Here is a 22359-nt window from a genome sequence, read left to right as displayed (position 1 = left end):
CTGTCACCCTCATGGGCTTTGGGCTTTCATCCCCTGTCTTTGCTGTATGACACTACAATCTTTCTGCTAACAAACTGTCTAGGAGCTGGGGTGCCCTTGGCACTCTTCTTGGTGGCTTCCTTCATCCTACAGCCAGAACCTGGTCCTCCGGTATTTAAACACAAATAAAAATATATGAGTATTTGCTCTCAAACAAAAGGTTCCCCATCCTGGGTTAATACTGCACCATGGCAAAGTATCATTCAAGGCCCCAAAATACTTCTCTTGGTTACAGTGCAGGGGCTTCCTCCATCTTCCCTGCAGTCTGGAATCTTTCCTTCTTGTCCAATCAGGCCCTTCTTCTCCCCAGAGCTCTTCTTCCTACACCCTGCAGGGCCACACTATCCACCTTTGCTTCAGGTCCTGGTCTTATACATCTCTCTCTGGGTCACCTGACCCAGTACTTCTGCCCCAGGCCTGTCAATAATTGGCGGTTTCTGGGATGAGAAGCCATTTATTGAAGGACCCTCTGCCACTATCAATTTGTCCAAGAGGCTGGAGCTGGTCAGCTGATCTCTGGCTCCCTTTCTCCTTCAGTAATGGGGCAGGGACCCCAGTATACACGCTTCTCCCCACTATATCAGCACCCAGGGCTAGTTCCCTGCTCACCCAGCCCAAGTAATGCTACAAAGGTGCAAAAGAAAACAGTGGTAGTGAGGTTCCTGCTCTCCAGCCTCTGCATAAAGCTGAAATCACTGTACCTGCGACTCTTAGGAGGAATGTCAAAATAGGGCCAGGTAGCACTTCCCAATTCTCCACTTGAGCAAGGGAAGACTGGAGTTTTTAGACTTATCACTTAAACAAATGTGGGCAGTCTTTCACAGATCAGCAAAAAGGCATGTTCCTGATATGGCTATTCCATGCCACATTTCAATTGTGGTAGTATCAGTGTTTCATAATACAATGGCTGTAAGATTATTTTAACATGGGAAAAGCAACATGTGAATTTCCTCTAATGCCATTTTAAAGACATGATTAAATTGCTTTAGCAGGGTTTTTTCTTTCTGAAAAACATCAGCCTAAACAGCCAATATTATTCAGATCTGGCAAACTTAAGCAGCTGATAGCTAGGTCTTATAATTGAAATATTCAGGAAACTGGAGGTAGCACCAGCAGTTTCTACATTAATAAACCCAAATGATCACATTTTAGTTTTTCAATTGTGATTTGTAGATCTATAACTGTATTCCAAGATGTAGGCTCTGATCATTATAAATTTAAGGTTACCTGTAACAAGTGGCATGGGTCAGGGGCTGGAGTCCAGCTGCAGGGGGTTAGAGGGTAATAGCCAGTCTGCCTAGAAGCACTGGACTAGCTGACAGGGATGACTGGCTGCTCTTGGAGGAAGTTAAAAGCTCCCAAAGAAATGATGTGGAGGTGGGTAGCTCTGGTGAAAAAAGGCAACAGCATAATACTACATTGAAGCCCTTGCCCTGGATAGGAGAGGTAGAGAGGATTTTGTTGATATTTTGGTATGTTTTTATTTTGTGGTAGGAAATGGGGAACACTGGCTTCTGGCTTCCTACATTACCACTAAAAGTAGAATAAGAATTATGGAAAAGTGATTACTAAGAATAGTGCAATTTTTAAAAGGCCCCTAACCATTACTAAACTTGAGAATAATTGCTTAAAGTAATTTCTACATTTTCTAATAGACAGGGGATCATTAACGTTAGATATTTCAATAACTGTTAACTGAGATGGATCTCTCAAGAAATATAATCCTTCACTTTTTGAGTTAAAGACTGTTAAAATGTTTTAAATGTCTGTTTCAGTTTGGACTAGTTAAATTCTTTTGTTAATAGAACAGATGTCATGTTCTGGGGACAGAATATTGTAGATTAAATTTATACTATGCAATGGGACCTCACAAAACCTCACCATTATTTATGTGTCATGTAGTCCCTGAAAATGAGAGTTAAGTGATGAATGGAGTTCTGAAGGGGAGTAGAGATTTCACCTTTCCTACCCAGCTTATTGTTGAATAATATTTTTTGGACGTATATAATCCATTTCAAACAGTTTTCTTGCCCCTTGTGTGCTTTGTTATATTTTTCTAACAGAAATGGTGATATGGTACCCTCTGTATTTCACCTTTAGTAAAAAATAGGCATCTTAATACCTTTGGGGTACAATGAAAAAGGATGACATAACTTAGATAAAGCAGGTTCTTTTAATTTTTTTCTCTAAAGTTCATCTTGAAACACCAGTATATACCTGGCTGCCTTCCTAATTACTGTTATCTTAACTACTTTGCTATTCTTAAATAGTAAGCTGAATTGAAATGAAAGGCAAAGAAAGTTTAATTAATTTGCTTTTCCCCCTCTTTTAATAAGAAGATAATATTCACAGAGACAAATGAGAGGCAGAGATATTGCAGCTTGCTCCCTGCTTTGCAGCTGGGCCTCCACTCCAATGCCTTCACTGCCATCATGCACTCCTGCTGTCATGGCCTCTTTTGCTTGAGGTACTTCTTTCACAAACTTCCTAGAATATGTGCTAGCAACTAAACAGTTAGAGTAGCTGTTGAATGTTTTAAGGGTGGCACTGAAGAAAAAAAAAACACAAGAAAACCATTCTGGGAGGTTGAGGGAAACCATGATTGTTTAGGCTTATACCTCAAAACAGTAAATGTAGCCAGAAGTTCTTAAACTACTTTATACCAGAAAATGTTTCAAATAGTAGAAAGATGAAGAAATAAAAGGAAAAAAAGTAGTCCAGTTATATATATAACGCCTGTGCATTTTTTGGGAGGGACGTTTTCTTTATTTTTGAAATTCATAACTGAAGTACTAAGGAAGAAATTTAGCTTGGGGATCACTTTTGTAATTTTGGTGTTTAGCTGCCATCTTTAAACATGGCAGCCATGACTAACAAGATGATATCTTGGTACCTATGAGGCTCGTTTTGATTTTCTAAACAACTTTAAATAGGTATTGCAATAACCTGCAAAATTCCTTGTCTTTTGATAAGTAATGGCCCATTGTTTGGCAGCTCTAAGCCTTTAAATGCAAAATAACATTACTGACTGCTTTTTAAGGCACAGCATATAGCATATAATGGTATCTGTTCTTAATGTTTTAGTAATTGTGAGTGAGACTACTCTCCATGAAGGTGTAAAGTCCGCGGGAAAAACGCAACTCACTCATCTGCTAAGCCTTTAGGTGTTAATAAGAGAATGGAGGAGTCAGTGGTGTCCCATGGGTTACTCATGGTACTATGTCTTCTTGTTCTGGGGCTCCACCTTCCCTACACCCCATCTACTCACCAACTGTGGTGTAGCCAGGTATGCATAGTCTCCTGAATTAGTGACCTCAGGGTCGAATGTCTCAACAGCCTGAGGCACAGGTATCCCCTCAGGTTTTTCCACACACAACAAAAATCAAACAGTCATAAAAGGCTGACAGTTCTAACTTAAGAAACATCCTTCTGGACTCATGGGTTTTGTCCTCTGTCCTGGACACAACCCCCTTTAAAGACCCACTGCCTCTTGGGTTAATGAGGCCCCCTGCCTTGCCTCAGGTCAGATGGACTTGGTGGGTTATATCCACCCACCTGCTTTTTCAGGCTCGTCTGTAGCCCCTTCCTGGTCCCTGCTTTACCTAAGGACTCCCTGTCCCTTCTTTGTCCCGGCTTTCCCACCTGGGGCTACGTCCCAGAGTGGTACATACACTTGTCGGGTTTCTACCAGTGTTTCCCAGTTTCTGCTCCCTGCTCTAGGCTGGCTCTGACTGCCTTTTAAATTTCCCCATATGGCACGGGGCTCTGATATCATCCACTGAGTGCCCGCCCCGCCACATAACACAGAAGCTTATAAAGTATGGTGGTGGTAGATTCCAGAGCTCTCCCTCCATCCACTGCGTCCCTGCAGGTAAATTTAATTTGAGCCCAGCCTTGGCCAGGTTCCACTGAGCTGGGGCTCGCTCCCTGGGCTCATTCTTCACTGCACTGTGGCTCTGTGCAGACCCCATTATTAGGGCTGCTCCGTCACAATAATCCTATCCTTTTGTTGTTACTTCTTAGCTACATTAATTTTTTATTTCTTCTTTTTTAGTGAATGAAGAGATGATGAATAGTTAAAAACAATGTTTGATAGAACAGGGGCTGGAACTTCCTAACAAACTGAGAGGCCAGCACTTTTAGTTGCAGCACCACCAGAATCAACCAAGAAAAAACTTAAAATACTTGATAATGATGCATGCATCATATGTGAAAAAACTTCACCATCCAAAAAGAACTGCCTGCAGCAACTTTCCCAGGATACTTGGAATAAATTTTCACAAAAAGCTCAAGAATGGAAAGACTTACGCACTTTTGATACCTTTTATGAGTGAAGACAGGTTGACAATAAGCCAAAGAAAGTGCATAAAAACTGTAAGTTAAATGTTGTAGGGGCTAACCTGAAGCATGCACAAGAGACACACTATCTGTTAAGTGTTGCAAAAGAGACTGATACTGAAGTTACTGATGAACCAACTAAAGCGTGAGTAAGAAGTAGTTGAGGATTTTCTTCATTAGTTTTTCTGTGTGTAATTTGTGAGGAACTCTTGTAAGGGAAAAGCACTAGAGACTCCCTAGGCAATAGGTTATCTGTAAATTTTCACTGAATTGAAATGGATGGTGCTTAGAAAACTTTTGTAGGTACAGTCCAATATGTTCAAGATGAGAAAAAAAGAATAATTTGCAAGCCTTAGTAACTTACTGTAACAGTAATGGTGGCATACTGAAAGCGGTATAGTTGGATATATGTTATCATAAAGACTGCTGGAAATCATTTTGCAGGCCTGTCTATAATAAGCATGTGAAATAAACTAAAGATCACCAACAATGGCAAAAATGGGTTGCAGAGAAACAGAACAAGCCATTCCAAGCAGCTCTGTGCTTCTGTTGCTGACAGTCTAGAAATCCTCAAAGAGCTATACATACTTTGAGATGTACTCTTCAAGTATAGATGTGCTCTTCAAGTATGAGCAGCTACAAAGACATTTGATGACCACCAACGAAGAAATCCAAAATACTTGTGATGACAGACATACTCTATGATCTCTGCACAAGAAGCTTGGGGATCATTTTGGAAGAGACATTGGGTTTCAGTACAGGTATCACAGAAGCGAAATGCCCATAATTTATTTCCCCAAGCATGGAGGAGCATATGTTGAAAGTTCAGTGAATAGTTGGGATATAGACCTTCCAGAACTGATATGGAATGTAGCCAAGCTTCTTTACCCCAAGCATCACATGGAGGCTGGAATCCCATGGCCATGTGAGATCAATGAACTGAATGAGGACAACACACCCAACGACATTCACAATCTTGTGGCATTACGTGCTAATCTTCATTCTACATTTGAAGAAGGTCGCAGACAGTGTGCAACCAGATGTATGTTTTCTTTCTGAAGAATTGTTGCATCTAATCACAGGAAAGTGACAGCCAATGCAAGTCACGTTATCTATGTATGTTCAGAACTTGACGGGTAATAAGGAGCTCATCCAAATCCTGAAGGAAATGAAACTCAGCATTCTTATAACAATGGTCTTGATAAACTTTCAGCATGGGTACTGCAGGAATTCTCAGGGTTTGAATTACACTTTGACTCTTGGCAGGGGGTCTGCAGAAAAAATTAGGTTGCCCATCATGATACCCTAATAAAATCAGAGACCCCCACCCCAGGTTATGCTTTTCAAAATATACAGGGGGGCTCTCAACTCTTATGGGGGGCCTCAGCCCTCCCAAGCTCTCCCATAATTCAAACCCTAGAAATCCTACAGATCTGACCATAGTTCAGTACTTTCAGCGGATACACTGCAATCATTTCAGCATGGTCAGTTGTGTCCAAGTGAAATTGCTTCAGGTTGGCCTTGTGCTATTGTATTGGATAACAATGATTTCAATGAAGATGTATTAACAGGCTTCAAAACAAGCCATTATACAAATGTAATTATGGCACAATCAATTTCATTTTACCAAGAGTGGACTATTTCATATATAACAACCTTGGTTATACCAAAACCTGAAGTTTGGAAAAGTCTAGTCTACCCAGGCATCGCCAAAAATAATGGGAGTGGCAAATTATATGCTCAGCTGCAACCACAAAGTTTGGAGGTGAGTTCTGAGGGAATATTGGTGCACTGGTTAACTGCAGTGTTGCTCAAAGTTATTCGGGTTTGTTCCCAATGTCTGCCCTGTTTCTGACCAGCAAATGCCTACTGAAGCATTCTGGTGCTCATTTCTATCAAAGTGTTCTAACAAAATGAGACTACAACATTTCATCTTGAATGAATGGCATTCTTACTTCCACCAGGCTGACCTGTACTTCACAATAAAACTTGTCTGCTATGATTTGGAGAACATGATGTGCGCTTTGTATTGAAACTTCCAGGTGAGACTGACACAAAGGTGTTCTTCAATGCAGCTTAAATGGTGCATTCCTACACCATCATATTTTATTTTGAAGATACTGATGTATGGGTTGTCGCTTCCTACATTAGTCATGTGATTGAGCAAGATATGTACATGTACAAGAAGAAACCAGGAGATGCACCATCATATTACTACTGCTGTTTGTTATTTCTCAAGCATGATGTAGCATTTGCTGCTCTTGGGTTTTACAGATTCACTGGAGTAGACATAGTGGGAGGTTTCTTTGACTGTGGTAAAGTGACATACTTGAAGCAAATCTTACAATCAAAAGATTTGTTGTACATGGGGACTGTGCAACAACTTGGAAAAAATGAGGAGCTCGCTGAAGATCTGTTTGATAAACTGGCTTTATTCACTGTCAGAATGCTTTATAATGATCCTGTAGGTGATAATTTCTCCACTGCTCATGCATGTAAATGGTGACAAGTGGCACTCTACAATTCTGCAAGACTTTCTCTGCATCATGACTCCTTCAAACAGCACTGTCTCTAAGCACACTTGCAAGTCTATGAATGGAGAAATTCACAACGTGCACAAACTCTTGTTTCAACAATTTTTGGGTGGACGTCAGTGCTGGATGTGTTGGAACCTGTAGTGCATACTAAAAGCGGACTGCCAGATGGAGTTAAGTTGTCTCTAAACAATGAAAATGGACATTCAGATGAGTCTTACTTGTTGTGCCCGCCATTTTTAAAGGTGAAGGCCAAATGCCAAAATTAGAAAAGTGACCCCCATGCTAAATTTCATCCTAAGCAACTCAGAAATGATTTCCAGTCATAAAAAGATCCCCTAAAAAAACTCACAGACTTTTTATATATGACAGGTCTAAAGTGATCAACCAACGGCACAAAGCCTGAAGTAAAACAATGCCATTATAATACTTCTGAACACTTCACAGGCACAAGATTCTCAGTCCCAGAGACTTTATTTGTGCCCAATAGACATTTTTAGATGGTGTCTAACTTCAGCCTGGAGTTGCTAAGTTGGATGCAGAAATTCCTTTCGGTACTTGTGTGCTTGAGGGCAGAGTAGATGATCACAAAGACTTCTTACAATCCATGAATCTGTGAATCAGCTGGAGTCAGAGAGAGATGATGGCAACTTGGACAAACTTTCATATTTAGATGATGTGTCACTTAATAATGAGAGCAATTTTAAAATGTATTCAATATATAACATGGAGACAGTGTATAAAGATTTAATTAATCGAATTCCCATCACATGACTTAATATTCCAGCAGTGTTATTTGATATAAGATGAAACATATTCTTGTTTTCAAATAATACCAGTGTTGCTCTTTATATTAAATAGTTTATGTCCTATTAGGATGTTTATGTCTGTAACCTCCTGTGTCTCTCCCCTGGACATCGTGGGTAGAGATGCCTCTCGAAACTTGCCGTGGCTTCTCGGGGTGGACGTTCTGGTCACCAAGCGACTTTCGGGCGGGTTACCAGGGGCCTCTCCTGCCACATATTTGATGATTAGTTTGTTTGAATTGGGAGGATGATGTTTGGTTCTGCCTCCCTGGGGCCTTCCCTTGGTCGCTTCCTCCGCTTCTTTTATGTGGGACTCCACCTTCCCACACCCCGCCTACCACCAACCACAATGTTGCGACTTGCGTCATCGAAGATGATGTCCAGGATTTTCTTTAGCACTTGAGCTCATAGGGTCTGACAGCCACAGTCAATTAATTGGTGCTGTTCTTTCCCCGAGCATCTCCTGCAGCCCCCTTTTTCTTGCCTAGGCATCATCCGTCCTTGGCACCATCCTCTTCCCCGGCGCATTGTCCCTTTCTTGGGCTGGGTCTTTGCTGCCCTTCAGTGTCCATCTTAAGGTGTTGCTGGGTCCCACAGGACTCCAGTCTTCCTTGGCGCCAGTCGATGCCCACTCTGGCTCCGTGGGTGGCTCCCCTGGCTCATGCTGGCCATGGATCCTTGGGGCAACCCCCTCATGGGGTGCCCACCAGGTCCCCTCCCTGAGACCGCTGGTGTGCTCCTGTCCCTCCAGACTGTCTGGGGATTTCACTTCCGGTTCCCCCCACTGCTCTTCCACTGGGCCTTTTATCCTGCCCCCGGGCATCTGGCTGGCCAATTGGCCCCAGCATGCATGTATAAAACGTGCCCAAGCTGATGCAGGAAGCTCCTTCCAGCTCATCCGTTTTTTGTCTCTTTGATCTTTGGCTGTGGCGGCTCCATGCACCGAGGTATCATTTTTGCCATGCTCGTCTCCCGGCACAGCATCCCGACACCTCCTGACTCCAGCAGGTGAGTGTTTTTCACATACCCCACCATTTAAGTTACCTTGGGGCATCCCGTCATTGATATCTTGTCCATCCCTGTTCTTGCTGGTGTTCTCAGGTCGATCTGTCTGTATCTTCCCTATGTCATCACACCTTGACAGGAAATCAGCTCAGTTAGCCGTTCCCGGCTGGTACCTAACCCTAAATTTGAAGGGTTGCAATGACAATGCCCACCGCATGATTCGGGCATTGTCGTGTTTGAATTTGCTCAGCCACTGTAAGGGAGCATGATCAGTAACTAAGCTGAACTCTCGCCCCATCAAGTAATACTTAAAATAATTTACTGCCCATTTTATTGCCATACACTCTCTTTCAATAGTTGAATACCTGGTTTCAGCAGCATTTAGCTTCTGACTAGCATAGGCGATCGGGCGTTCTATGCCTTCTTGCTCCTGACAGAGTACTGCGCCCACAGCCATTTCAGAAACATCTGTCTGCAGGGTGAAAGTCTTGGAAAAGTCAGGTGTAATGACAAGTACATCACTGCATAGGGCCCTTTTGACATCTTCAAAATTCTTTCCCATCTCAGGGGTCCAATAAATGGGACCCTGTATTTTTCCCCTTATAGCATTAGTGTTGCTGCCTTCTCTACAAAATGGGAGGTAAACCTCCTATAATAATTGGCTAGGCCAAGAAAAACTTGCATCTGACATTTCACCTGAGGAGGTGGATACTTTTCTATTATTTCCACCTTACTAGCCAAAGGGCGTATAATATCCTGTCCTACTCTGAACCCAAGATAATTGGTCTCATGTACGACCGAGGTGCATTTTTTTGGGTTGATCGTCATCCTCATCTGGTGTATTTCCTGTAAGATTGCGCCTACATGACATAGATGTTGCTCCCACATTTGTGAGTAAATCATGACGTCATCAATATATGCAGTGGTATATGTAGTGTGTGGAGTGAGCATGTGGTCCATAAGTTGTTGAAATGTGGCTGCAGCTCCATGCAGGCCAAATGGCATTTTTGTGAATTCAAATAGCCCTAGAGGGTGCCAAAGGCCATTTTTTGCCAGTCGCTCTTCACCATGGGAATTTGCCAGTAGCCCTTCTCCATGACAATCGTGGAGATATATTGAGCCCGCCCTATCCATTCCAATAATTCTTCTACATGTGGCATAGGAAAAGCGTTGAATGTGGCAATCTCATTAACTTTCCTAAAGTCAGTGCATATTTGGAGTGTTCTGTCGCCTTTTGGTACTATGACCATTGGGCTTCTCCAAGGGCTGCACGAAGGCACAATCACCCCCTGTGCCTGCATCTTTTGTAGTTCATGCCGCAGTTCCTCTTGCAGTAAGGTAGAATGGGCCACCATCTTTCTCATACAACAACTCCCTTTGGCGTATTAATTTCATGTTATACCTCTCAGGCCCATCTGGGCCTCTCATTAAATACTTTGCTGAATCATGCCACTAGCTGCCTCAATGGATGGCGTTGTTCTTCATTGAGTCCTGAACCATGCATCAGTTGGCTATCTTGATCCACCTTTTCCTGTGGCTCCCCCGTCTCGGGTCCCAATTCTTCTCGGGGCTCCTCCGGGCTTAGCATCCATCCTTCAGGCTCCCGCCATGCCTTCAACAAATTCACATGATAAATATACTGCTTTTTTTTATGCCCTGGACGATGGACTTCATAATCCACAGGGCCAGCCTGTTGCACAATTTCAAATGGCCCCTGCCATCACGTCAGCAACTTGTCAGCCATGGTGGGGAGTAAGACTAGCACCTTGTCCCCTACATGGAAGTTGCGCATGCAAACCCCTTTGTTGTACTCCAGCCTTTGCCTCTGTTGGACCTCTGCCAGGTTCTCCTGAGCCAGCCACCTCGCCTTCTCAAGTTGTCCAATCATCTCTTGTTGATGTTGTTGTACACCAACTCCCAGCCATCCTGAGCTTTCCCATTCCTCCCTCATGGCCTGTGGCCAAATATCAATTCAAAGGGAGACAGCTTCATTGATGCTTGGGGGGGTATCCCTCAGGGCAAAAAGGAAGGGTATTAAGATCAGATCCCACCTCCACGATTCATCCTGTGTGCAATGTAATAATAGGCATTTGATTGTACCATTCAGACGTTCCACTAATCCATTAGTCTGTGGGTAGTACACCAAGGTACACAGTTGACGCATCTTTAGTACTTGGCACATGGCCCTTATAACTCGAGACATAAAATTTGTCCCCGATCTGTAAATTATCTCTCTCGGGACCCCTACCCATGATATCCACTTTAATAACTCTGCTGCAATTCACGGAGCAGTTGCCGACCTTAGGGGTATGGCATTTGGGTAGCACATAGTATAGTCAATTATTACCAGTATGGACTGATGTCCAGTGCTGCTCTTTGCCAAGGGTCCCACTATGTCCAAGGCTATCCTATTGAAGGGCACTTCCATGATAAGCATTGTCTGTAATGGCACCCATGGGGGTCATCACTCTTGGACTCTCTGGCACTCCAGACATGCCTCGCAATGCCGCATGATTTCTTCCCTCATGCCTGGCCAAAAGAATCACTGCCCAATCCTGTCCAGAGTCTTATCTGCTCCAAGGTGACCCCCCCATGGGAGTAGTGTGTGCCAACCTCTACACCCAACTATGGAGACTCTAGGGTACCACTAATAGCCAGGTCCCTTCCCCCTGAACGGGACATTTATTAATCCAGTATAATAGACCCTCGTGTACCCCAAAATACGGAGCACTTACATCAACTTTGGGCCACATGATTTCTTCCTCAATGTGGGTGACCTGCGTCTCCCTGATCTTCTGTAGCTCACCATCCTCTTCTTGAGCAGTTCAGAACTGCAGTCCCTCAGTACCCATCTGGAGGCTTATCCACTCTTCCTCCCCAGACGATGCTAATTCTTCTTCTGCAATACAACCTTCCCCTCGAGGCTGCCCTTTGTGTTGCAACTCGTCTGTTTGTACCTTTTCTAAAACTTCATATGGAGGGGGCAAATCTCACTCCACGATGATCTGGCCATCCAAGTGTGGTGCAAATCTTACCCGTAACTTGCCTTTTCTATCCATGACTTTTATCTCCATGAAGCCTCTGCTATACTGTTCTGCTTCCCTGTGTATGCAGCGCATTCTGACTGAGTGGTACCATTCAATAGCATCCCTGGGAACTATCCCCATCTGGATTAATGTCTGGGAGCAGCCGGTGTCTAATATGGCCTGCAGTGGCTTGCCCGCCACCCACAGCATCACCATGGGGCAGTCCCATACTACTGCTTCTTCACTACGCCCAAAACTACAATCCATTTCTTCGATCGGCTCGCCGGTTTCACACCGGTTCCTCACCCCTGAGGATTCTCCAGTGGGTTTCTATCTTTTGGGCATCCCCATGGTGCACTCTCTGGAGACATGGCTGGTCTTGCCACATCAATAACACACAACCCCTCGGCGAGTGTACCGTGAGGGTCCTCATCAGGGATTGTCCTCCTTCTTAGATGTGGTTGCCGAGCTTCTATGCGTTTTTTCCCTCACCAACTCCCCTTCCAAGGCTGCAAAAGCCTCCACAATTCTTAATGTTTCTGTGGCTGTCTGGGGGAGGTGTTGCCGTACCCATAGTTGGGTGTCTTCTTCCAGGTCCTTCATAAACTGTTCGAGTAGGAGTTGGTCAGCCAGGGCAGCCTGGTCTACCTTCTCTGGAGGTACCCACTTGTCCATGAGATCTTTCAATAGTTGTATCAAATTTCAGGGTTTGCTTTTTTCAGCCCAGAATAGCTTCCAGTAATGCTCTGGGGTGAGCTCCAGGCGATGCAATATGGCTGCCTGCATCTTGTTATAGTTGTAGGCACCTTCCCTTGGCAGGGCCCAGTATGTGGCCTGTGCCTTGCCTACTACTAATGATCCAAGTTGGCTGGCCCACTGGAGTCTATCCAGCCCCATCTGGATCACCGTCCTTTTAAACAACTCAATATACACCTCCACACTGTCCTTGTGCCATTTGGCTCATGTGGAACGTTGTCCAATTTCGGCTCATCTACTTTTGCTGCTGTATGGCTTGCTGCTCTTGGACTTCCAGCACCTGAGTCACCGTATGCAGCGTTTGACCTAACAAGTCGATCTGGAATTTAAGGTTAACTTCCATCACAGTGTTGGTCTCCAAGGTTGCCTCTGCTTCCCTGCTCCCGGCCAATGCACCAAGTTGTAATCTCCCATGCCTCTCCCCTGGATGTCATGGGTAGAGATGTCACTTGAACCTTGTCTAGGCTTCTCAGGGTGGACATTCTAGTCACCAAGAGACTTTGGGGCGGTTCCTCAGGGGCCTCGCCTGCCACATCTTTGATGATTAGTTTGTTTGAATTGGGAGGATGATGTTTGGTCCTGCCCCCCTGGGGCCTTCTCTCGGTCACTTCCTCCACTCCTTTTATGTGCGGCTCCACCTCCCCTACACCGCGCCTACTGCCAACTACAATGTTGCCACTTGCGTCGTTGAAGGTGATGTCCAGGATTTCCTTAATGCTCAAGCTCATAGGGTCTGATGGCTGCAGTTAATTGGTGCTGTTCTTTCCCCGAGAGTCTCCTGCAGCCCCCTTTTTCTTGCCTAGGCATCATCTGTCCTTGGCACCATCCTCTTCCCTGGTGCATCATTCTTTTCTTGGGCTGGGTCTTTGCTGCCAGTCAGTAGTGTCCATCTTAAGGTGTCGCTGGGTCCCACAGGACTCCAGTCTTTGTCGGCACTAGTTGATGCCCACTCTGGCTCCGTGGGTGGCTCCCCCAGCTCATGCTGGCCATGGATCCTTGGGGCAAGCCCCTCATGGGGTGCCCACCATGTCTCCTCCCTGGGACCGCTGTTGTGCTCCTGTCCCTCTGGATTGGCTGGGGATTTCACTTCCAGTTGCCCCTGCTGCTCTTCCGCCGGACATTTTATCCTGGCCCCGGCTGTCTGGCTGGCCAATTGGCCCTGGCATGCACATATAAAATGTGCCCAAGATGATGTGGGAGCCATCCCTGGCTCCTTCTGGCTCGTCCGTTTTTTGTCTCTTTGATCTTCGGCTGTGGCGGCTCTGCCCGCTGCAGTTCCATTTTTGCTGCACTCGTCTCCTGGCGCAGCATCCCACTGCCTTCCAACCCCAGCTGGTAAGTCTTTTTCACAGTGTCCATGATATATTTATAGACAATATTCATAGCCTCTTCAGCTTTTGCTTTTCAGTACTAAACAATCTCTTCAGTTTCTTGTTGTAAGACAGAATCTCTGTTCTGGTGGTCCTAGTAACCCTGTTATCTGTTGCATTTTAAATTCATCTTTCTTCACTATAGATGGCCAGAATTGCATAGCACTGTCTCCAATGACTTTATTTCTTCTGTACGTGTCTTGGAAAGATGACACTTCATCTCACCAGAAACAGATGTATCACCTCCTCAAAGTCAAAGCTCAAAGGAGGATCTCGGAAAGCAAATTTTAGTGGTGGCAAGATAAAACCAGGGAGTTCTAGCTCTATGCTGACAAACAGGACATGCATAGTTTTTTCAAGTCAATAAATGCCACCTATAGCCCAACTTCCCATGGTCCAACTTTCCTGCAATCACACGATGGCTCAATGCTCCTCAAAGACAATGAATCTATCTAAGCTAGGAGGAAAGATCACGTTGAGGTACTCTTGAATCAGCTTCGGTCCCTGATTCAATTCAGTGGAGATTTGGCCCAATTTGGTGGCTAAATCACTGAATCTGAATCCAATCAGAGGACCCTTTAATCTCTCCAAATCGAATCGGAACCCTCTGAATTGATTCAGAGAGATTTGGAAAGATTCAGAAATCCAGATGTAGATACAGCTTTAAATGTTATTTCTACATATCTCTAGGTAGCAGGGGCTCCTGAATGCTGCAATGCTGGGTTGCATGGAGTGTCCCACAGAAGCACAGGGGGACTCCCCAGCATGCTTGGCAGCAGATCTGGAAGTGGACCAGAAGCACTTCTGGTCCACTTCTGGGTCCTCCAGGGGGAACGCAGGGGGTCCCCAAGCTCCCCTGGCTCAGTGACTGGTGCTTCCTGGGCCTGGGGGGGGGCACCCAGGGTCCCCCTGTGGCTGATTGCCAAGGCAGGGAGTATGAAGGGGGGGTCCCCCATGTACTCCCCGGCAAACCCAGAATTGGACTGAAAGTACTTATGGTCCACTTCCAGGTTTGCCGCCAAGCACATGGAGGGTCTTCTTGCACTCATCTGGGATGCTCCATGCACCCTAGCATCACAGTGATCATGAGCCATGCCTGCTACCTCAAGGTATGTAGAAAAAACTTTTAAAGCTATGTCTATGTCTGAATCCCTGATTCTCTGAACCAGCATCTGTCGTTGGTAGGTGTTGTAAGGCTTTGGGGACCTCTTTGTTGGTGCCTTGCCCCCCAGTGATGTCAGGGTGAAACCCAATTCTGGTGCCCCCTAGATGGTCTGGGTGCTACTCCTTTTCTTTCCTGCCACATCTTCAGTGTTATTATAGGGGAGGCAGTTCCCTGTCCAGGGCCCAGAGGGATCTTGACACTGTGGGTGTCTTTGTGGGGCTCCAAACTTCCCCTTTACCCCACCTTATCATGCTCTTGGCCCGGGTAGATGCTGCTCCCCACAGGTCTTCCCACACTGCCCACCTTGAAAGGGTCAGGTCTTCCTGGCCATCAGTCTTCAGGGGTCCATCCCTTGTCTTTGAGTTGGCTTCCCCTCTCCTGAGACACTAAACCTGCCCTGTCTGGGGCCAAACTGTAACTGAAGAAACTCAACTGAAAATGACCGGCTTCTGCCAATGGGCTACCGAGATTCCCTCTCTCTGGGCCCTCAGTCCCTTGTGGGAGACTTGTCCATCCCCTTTAACTTAGTAGATGTGGGTACAGGCAACTGCCCTGTGTCCAGCCTCTGCTGGCTCTTCTGGTGTCACTTCCCTGGGGTCCAGCTGATCTGTGGTCCAGTTGTCTCGGTCTCTCCAGCTGGCATCGTCTACTTCCCCCTCTTGGGGGCTTATGATTCCCCATGCTCTGCCCACTGCAGGGCTGTCTGGGGATGCCTGCAGGCTTGAGGAGCCGTCCCCAGCCACAGCATCTGAGCTCCTGGTCAGAGCCCCTCTGCTTCCTGGCAGCATTCTTTGAGGCTGCTGCCTCTCTGTGGGGCTCCCTTGCCCTGTCAGCCCCTGAGACCGCCCTCTACCGCACTTGTCTGGGTCCTCCAGCAGACGCCTGGCTCCTTTTTGTGGTGGCTGGAGTTGGAACCTACCAGCTCCGCAGCCGGCATCTCCCAGCTGGTGTTCTGTTCCTTGCTCCTTGGCACTGCCTCAGCTGGATCCCCGGCTACCTTTTGAGCAGCCCATGCTGCTCAGGAGCCATGCCCCCACCTCACTGATATGCAGGCTTAGGCAGCTGTGAAACTGCTGAGCCTGCATCTGTGTCGGCATTGGTGTTCAGGTCTCTTCCGAGCTGCAACCTGTCTCTGTTCCTGTGACAGTGGTAAGTGTCGGGGCATGCTGATCAGGGTCCAGGCCACACTGGGGGGCTCCCGCCTCCCCTCTCACAGCATCAAATCTCCAGATTCAGATTCAGCCAAATCAAATCAGGGTCAGTGATCTGAATCAATGAATCAAGTCACTGTCCCTCATTTGGGCTGAATCCAAATTGAATAGGGCATGCTTGTCACACTCCTAATAGATACCACTATTGAGTGCATCCCCCACACCTCCAGATTGTGCTGAATTTTCACAGAGAAGCCTACTAAACTTTGGGACTCTCTGTGAACATCAAGAAGGTTCAAATGCTCTATCAATGTTCCCCAAGCCATGAAACTGACACCTCCTTCCCCCTTCCCCTCAATTACTATTGAGGGGAAATACCCTGGAGGTAGTTGAGCACTTCCCCTACCTTGGTAGCCATGTCTCTCAGAGAGTGAACATTGATGAAAAGATCCAAGACAGGATCTAGTACACAAGCACCTCCTTTGGGAAATTGCCTCAGTGTCTTTATTTATCACAATCTCTGGGAAGAGACCAAGATCCAGATCTACAATGCAGTCATCTTCCCCATCCTCCTCTATAGATGTGAGAAAGGGGTGACCTACTATCATTATCTCAAGAGCATGGAGAGGTATCACCAACAATGCCTCCAGAAAATCCTCTGCATCAAATGGGAAGATGAATGCACAAATGCCAGCATCTTTGCTGAAGCCAGAGTTCCCAGCATTGAGCTGGTGAACCTCAAGCACAAACTTCACCGGACTTCACAACTTCATTGTGTGCAGATACCTGACTTTTCCCAAAACAAGTGCTCTACTCCCAGATTAGTAATGGCCTGAGATCTTGTGGCCAGAGGAAATGCTACAAGGACACATTGAAGGCATACCTCAAGAAAATAGATGCTGACATAAAAAGTTTGGAGGAGCTGGCTACCAATGACTTCATTCACACCATAACTTCAACAAAGTGGCAGCCTGTTTTGAGGTAAAGTGTCTTTCTCTTGAAGCAGAGGAGAGAGAACGGAAGAAAGAAAATGAGAGGAATTCCTATCCTGAAGCCTACTCTTCCCTGCAGAAAGACCTGCAACTTCTGTGTACAGTTCTGTGGTTTAAGGATTTGACTTTTATGTCATCTCAAGACCTATCAGTGAGCCATGGTAGAGATCATTCTCAACTGAGGGGTTACTGATGACAACAGTAATCTCTGATGAAAACACTCTTCCTGATAATCCTGGGATCACATTTGCCTTTTTCATAGTTATATCATACTGGTGGCTTTTTGAGACAATATTCAAATTGGTTTTGAGACCAATTCTTGATAAACTCCACTAGTAAAATTTCACATTTTAACACAATCTGTTGTTGTTTCTCCTTAACCAGTTGCTTATCTACTCTACAGTTCTTATACAATCCCCCTCTTCTCCATTTAACAAATAGTTCCCATATGGTACTATATCAAATGTTTACTGAATTTTAGATAGATTAGATCTACAAGTGCATTTTATTTCACTAGAAGATCAGTTATCTTTCCAAAGAAAGATACCAGCTTGGTCTGATACAATCTACATTTGATTTAATATATATTGCATTTTATACAATTTAACATTTTCCCCAGGGTGTATTTTAACATGGAATTCTTTGTCTTTAATCAGTATTTCCCTCACAATTTGTTCGTACCATCTTGTATGAGATCAGACTAACAAGCCTATAGTTGCCCAGATCACTTTTCTCCCCCTTCTTAAATATATGTACTACTCCCTATTTTATAATCATATGGTATCATCCCTCACTTGTTACATTTTTAAAAAACACTTGCCACTGGATCTGCTGTTACATGTACTGATTCTTTTAAAATTCTGAAGGAATTAAGCTCTTTGAGTTTTGCTTCCTCCTTAGATGTGATCTTTTGATTTTTTCATAACTATATTACCATTATTCAGCCTTCATTTGTTCCCATGCTCAGCATTTTCTTCTGTTAATGTAACCCTCTGCAAACCACTCCAAGACCGTTTCAGGCTGGACATAAGAAAGAATTTCTTTACTGTCCAAGCCCCAAGGTCTGGAACAGCCTGCCATCGGAGGTGGTTCAAGCACCTACACTGAACACCTTCAAGAGTAAATTGGATGCTTATCTTGCTGGGATCCTATGACCCCAGCTGACTTCCTGCCCTTCGGGCAGGGGGCTGGACTCGATTAGCTTCTGAGGTTCCTTCCAGCCCTAATGTCTATGAAATCTATGAAAACCTATGAAAATACCTAAATTATCTTTAACTTCAACCCCTATTTATTTCATAGCAGCCCACATATGTTCTGGCTTGAAGCAGACAGCACATCTTCCTGTTCTCTGTATCTATTCTGTACCAGACCCATTTCTTCTTCTTAACAAGGAATCTGTAAACTCATGACCTTTTCCTTCCTGGTGCCACAGTGAATGGCCTGTCCGCTCCCTTCTGTTCTTTGTCAAATCTTCTGCAAATCATTCTTTTTCTTCCTTCTGTTGCAGTCCCTGCCTATCTCATCTCTTCCTCTCTTCTTGTGGGGATAACTACCCTTTTTTCTTCCTTGCCACCCCCTTCTGTTTCCACTTGTACCCTATCTCTGTTCTCTTATACAGTATATCTGGTCCCTCCATTTTATTCCTTTAACACTATTGGGTCTCTTCCTCAGCCTTTACCTATAGTTTTTGCTTGCATTGGTTGTTGTCTTCATCTCTTGGCCTGCCCTCAGCCTTTGCAGGTATCTGTAAATCTTGAATTTTTCATGCAGCCCCCTTTCTGTATTCAATCACATCTTCAAATGCCTAGCCAAACACTACCATCATCTCCATGTGCATCTTTTATGTCTTTTGTGAACTGTCAGGTGACACTGTATGAGGCACCACTACATATAAATAACTTCCATCAGGCCTCATAGCCTCTGTATCTAATCCTATATGAGGTCTCTTCCATATTTCATGAACTATTAACGACTTTCTTGTCCTTGATTTTTTAAGAAAATGACACTGCCCTGACATTGCCCTACAAACTTTTATGCAAACTTCCTTGTTTTTCAGTCCCTGTTTTTGAACCCTCTGGAAATTCCCCTATTTGCTGGCTGCTTTGCCCTATAAATTCTCTTGTCCATGTCAGGTTTTCTCCTTTAGTTAGGGTCATCAGTTCACTGTTGGTCAGCTTTGATTAAAGGCAAGTTTTCTGCCTCGGCTGGCAAGCTTGCATCTTTTTGCACCCCTCCACCCCCAAATAGGGCCTGCATACTACAGCCATACCCAAGACTGCAAGCTAGAAACTGCAACCTAACAACAGCCTGAAAACTACGTGTTTTAGCCAATCCACAGACCCTATAAACTGCAACCAGATCTCTCCCCCCAGCAACAAGCAAACATACTTATTCACAAAGAGCAAAAACTACAGTCAAGTCCTATGGAAATTCCCATGTTTACTATTCTCCTGCTGGCCTTCAGGGAAGGATCCTGAACCCCACTTTTTATAACATAAACACTGGTGTTTTTTACAATTCTTTCCTATATTTACAATAGTCTGGGAGGTATTAACATAGAACTTCCTTACAAATATGATGGCTACAGAGAATTAAAATATCATGGACACAGATAATTTAAGAAACTTGACACTTCCTTCCACCTGCTCAGTGAACAGCACATGAAAGGATTGTCCACTCTGTAGAGAGTTTATGCCTCACTTCCAGCTGAAAGGAATGAAGCTTGAGAGAAATGAGAAATTTCAGTGTCAGCCCAGTTTTGCTGCGCAATTTAGTTATAATAATCAGTTAACATTTTTGTCTGGGGAAAGTAGAGTATAATCTGGAAGGATCAGACTTCCTTTGTGGTTGATTTGATATACATTTTCTCTGCTAGTTTGGGGACAAGCATCAACTCCAACTCAATCTACTAGAAATTTTGGCTTTCACTCTGAATTAACGAATTGAGGACCAAGACTTGTTCTTAAAGTCAGTCTTTGAGGGTTTGTAAAACTGTGTTCAACAAAACTCCAATTCAGCAAAATTCCTGTGATTAAGGCTTTTGCTGAATCAGGAGTTAATGTCCTATCTGTCCCATCAGTTCTCTGTCTTACAGAGTTAGTGATACTGTCCCATTCCACCATCCAGTGTGCCTGAGAGGGAATGCAAACTCAGGGGAATTGTGTCTCTCCTCTGAGGATTTCCACTCAAGGTTTATGGCATTTATATTACTCTGAGTTTGCTTTCTCATTTTTAGAGTTAGAGTACCCTCAGGGTAAACCCGCTACTGAGGATGTACGTTTAACATAAGAGGACATACACCAGAGCTGTGTGGCCTGGAGGGGAGAAGAGACTCACCTCACCTATTCAACATTCTGAAAAGACTGGAGAAGGATAGGAGGGTCCTTCATCTCTGCCCCACTCTACAGCAATAGTGTAGGTGGGAGTCACCCACAATAAAGTGACAGTTAAAGAAAAGGCTAGTCAATGTATTGCCGTCTGATTTTCAGCAGTGCTAAGTTTGGACTCAGTACCCCTAAGAAGAACAGTGACAAGAGGGTAGGTCTAAACCCAGAGGCACTCTGATTCACCCTTCCTGTGCTGGTCCAGGGGCTCTGTTGAGCTACCTGGCAGGGGAGATGCCATGTTCACCACCACGGTGAAAGGTAGTATCAGGCCAGGTGGTTTTGCTGTACCTGGGAAGGGAGATACCCTTCTCCCTGACCTTGAATGACTTTGTGTAGTTGAGGGTGGAGACTTGTCCATTGCACTGTGGGCAGGCACCTCTATGAGAGTCTACTATGGCCTTCTGATGGGAGGATCATGGCAACACACTTTATTTTATGAAGATGGAGGGTTTCTCCTTAGCTTGCTCCTTTGGCCTTTTGGCTGAGGGCAAGTGAGACTCAGGGGTATCTGAACTCCAAAATTTCTGGGCCTAGGGCTTGCATGTGGAATGCTTGCCAAGGATTTGGGAGTATCTGAAGCCCAGGCTGAAGAGTTTGGGAGGTAAGATGCTTACTGGTGGTAACACCACATAGATCTGAACAGCAGAGTTCTGCTCATTGGATGGAATTTGGAACTGATTTGACTAATTTGACCTAAGACATGATATTTTTTTTTTCAAAGTGAACCTCCCTTCTTCATCTTCACTCTGAAACTGATTGGAAAGAGCTCAGGTTCTCTAGCTAATGGAAGGAAGGTATCTTGAATGGCATCTCTTTTATCAGTTGTTTATTTATTTTTTAGATTTTCATGCCACCCTTCCCAGAAAAGGCTCAAGGAGGCTTTCAATAAAAGACAAAATAACTTATAAAATCAAATCAAATATTAAAAGAAAATAGTATAACAAAACAACCCTCTCCCCTGCCTCACACCTGAGGGAGTCTTCTTCCTACTTCCCTGGTGTCCCTTGCTAAGCCTGTACTTCTCTCTCTTAGAGGGTCTGTAGCTGGCCCAAAAATGTACTCATCCTGCCTTACCCCCCAGAGTAGTACATTATTCAATTTAAAGACTTTATAACATGATATATAATAAAATCCTCCCACCCCTGCCAAAAAGCATCCTTCGTTATCACCTGCCTGAGGTCATCTTGCAGTCCCTATAAAGCCCAAAGGCTGGCTGGGCTTCTTCCTTTTCCCATCTGGGTAGCCATGCAGTTTGCCTACTCTGATCCCCCAACCCTTCCTGCTCTTGGCATGCCTTCTAGAGCAGGGGGGCTAGTACTGTCAGAAACCTCCGCTCAACTGGGGGCTGCTGCAGTCCCTGCAGGCCCAGCAGAAGGAGCAGTCTTCCGTCCAAGGTGGCCTGATGTCTCTCTAAAGCCTGCAAACTTTTTATGTTAACACTATTCTGGAAGAGTCAGTCTTGTGAGCCAGCCTTTCCATTGTTGTTCTAACAATCTTAGACTCAGAAATGAAAAGAACAAAAAAAAGCCAAAACTTTCCCCCTGTTTTCTCTATCCAAAACAACTTGGTACCATTTGTTTAAAAGAAAAACAGCACAATACAGAAAAAAACATTTTTTGGAACGGGGTTAAATCTTTTGATCATTTGGTGTTTGTTTTCAAGAGCTTCCAGCTGAAGCCCACTTCATTCCCTTGGTCAAAGTACTAACAATGCCTACTGTCCTAAGGAAGGCTTTAGATATGACTTGGATCAGCAAGATGTTCCATCATTCTGGAAAAGTTTTACTAATCG

Source organism: Crocodylus siamensis, chromosome 11 (genome assembly GCF_052110815.1).
Source record: "Crocodylus siamensis isolate JL-2025a chromosome 11, ASM5211081v1, whole genome shotgun sequence".
In the NCBI taxonomy this organism is placed as follows: Eukaryota; Metazoa; Chordata; order Crocodylia; family Crocodylidae; genus Crocodylus; species Crocodylus siamensis.
Note: the sequence above shows the minus strand (reverse complement) of the source record.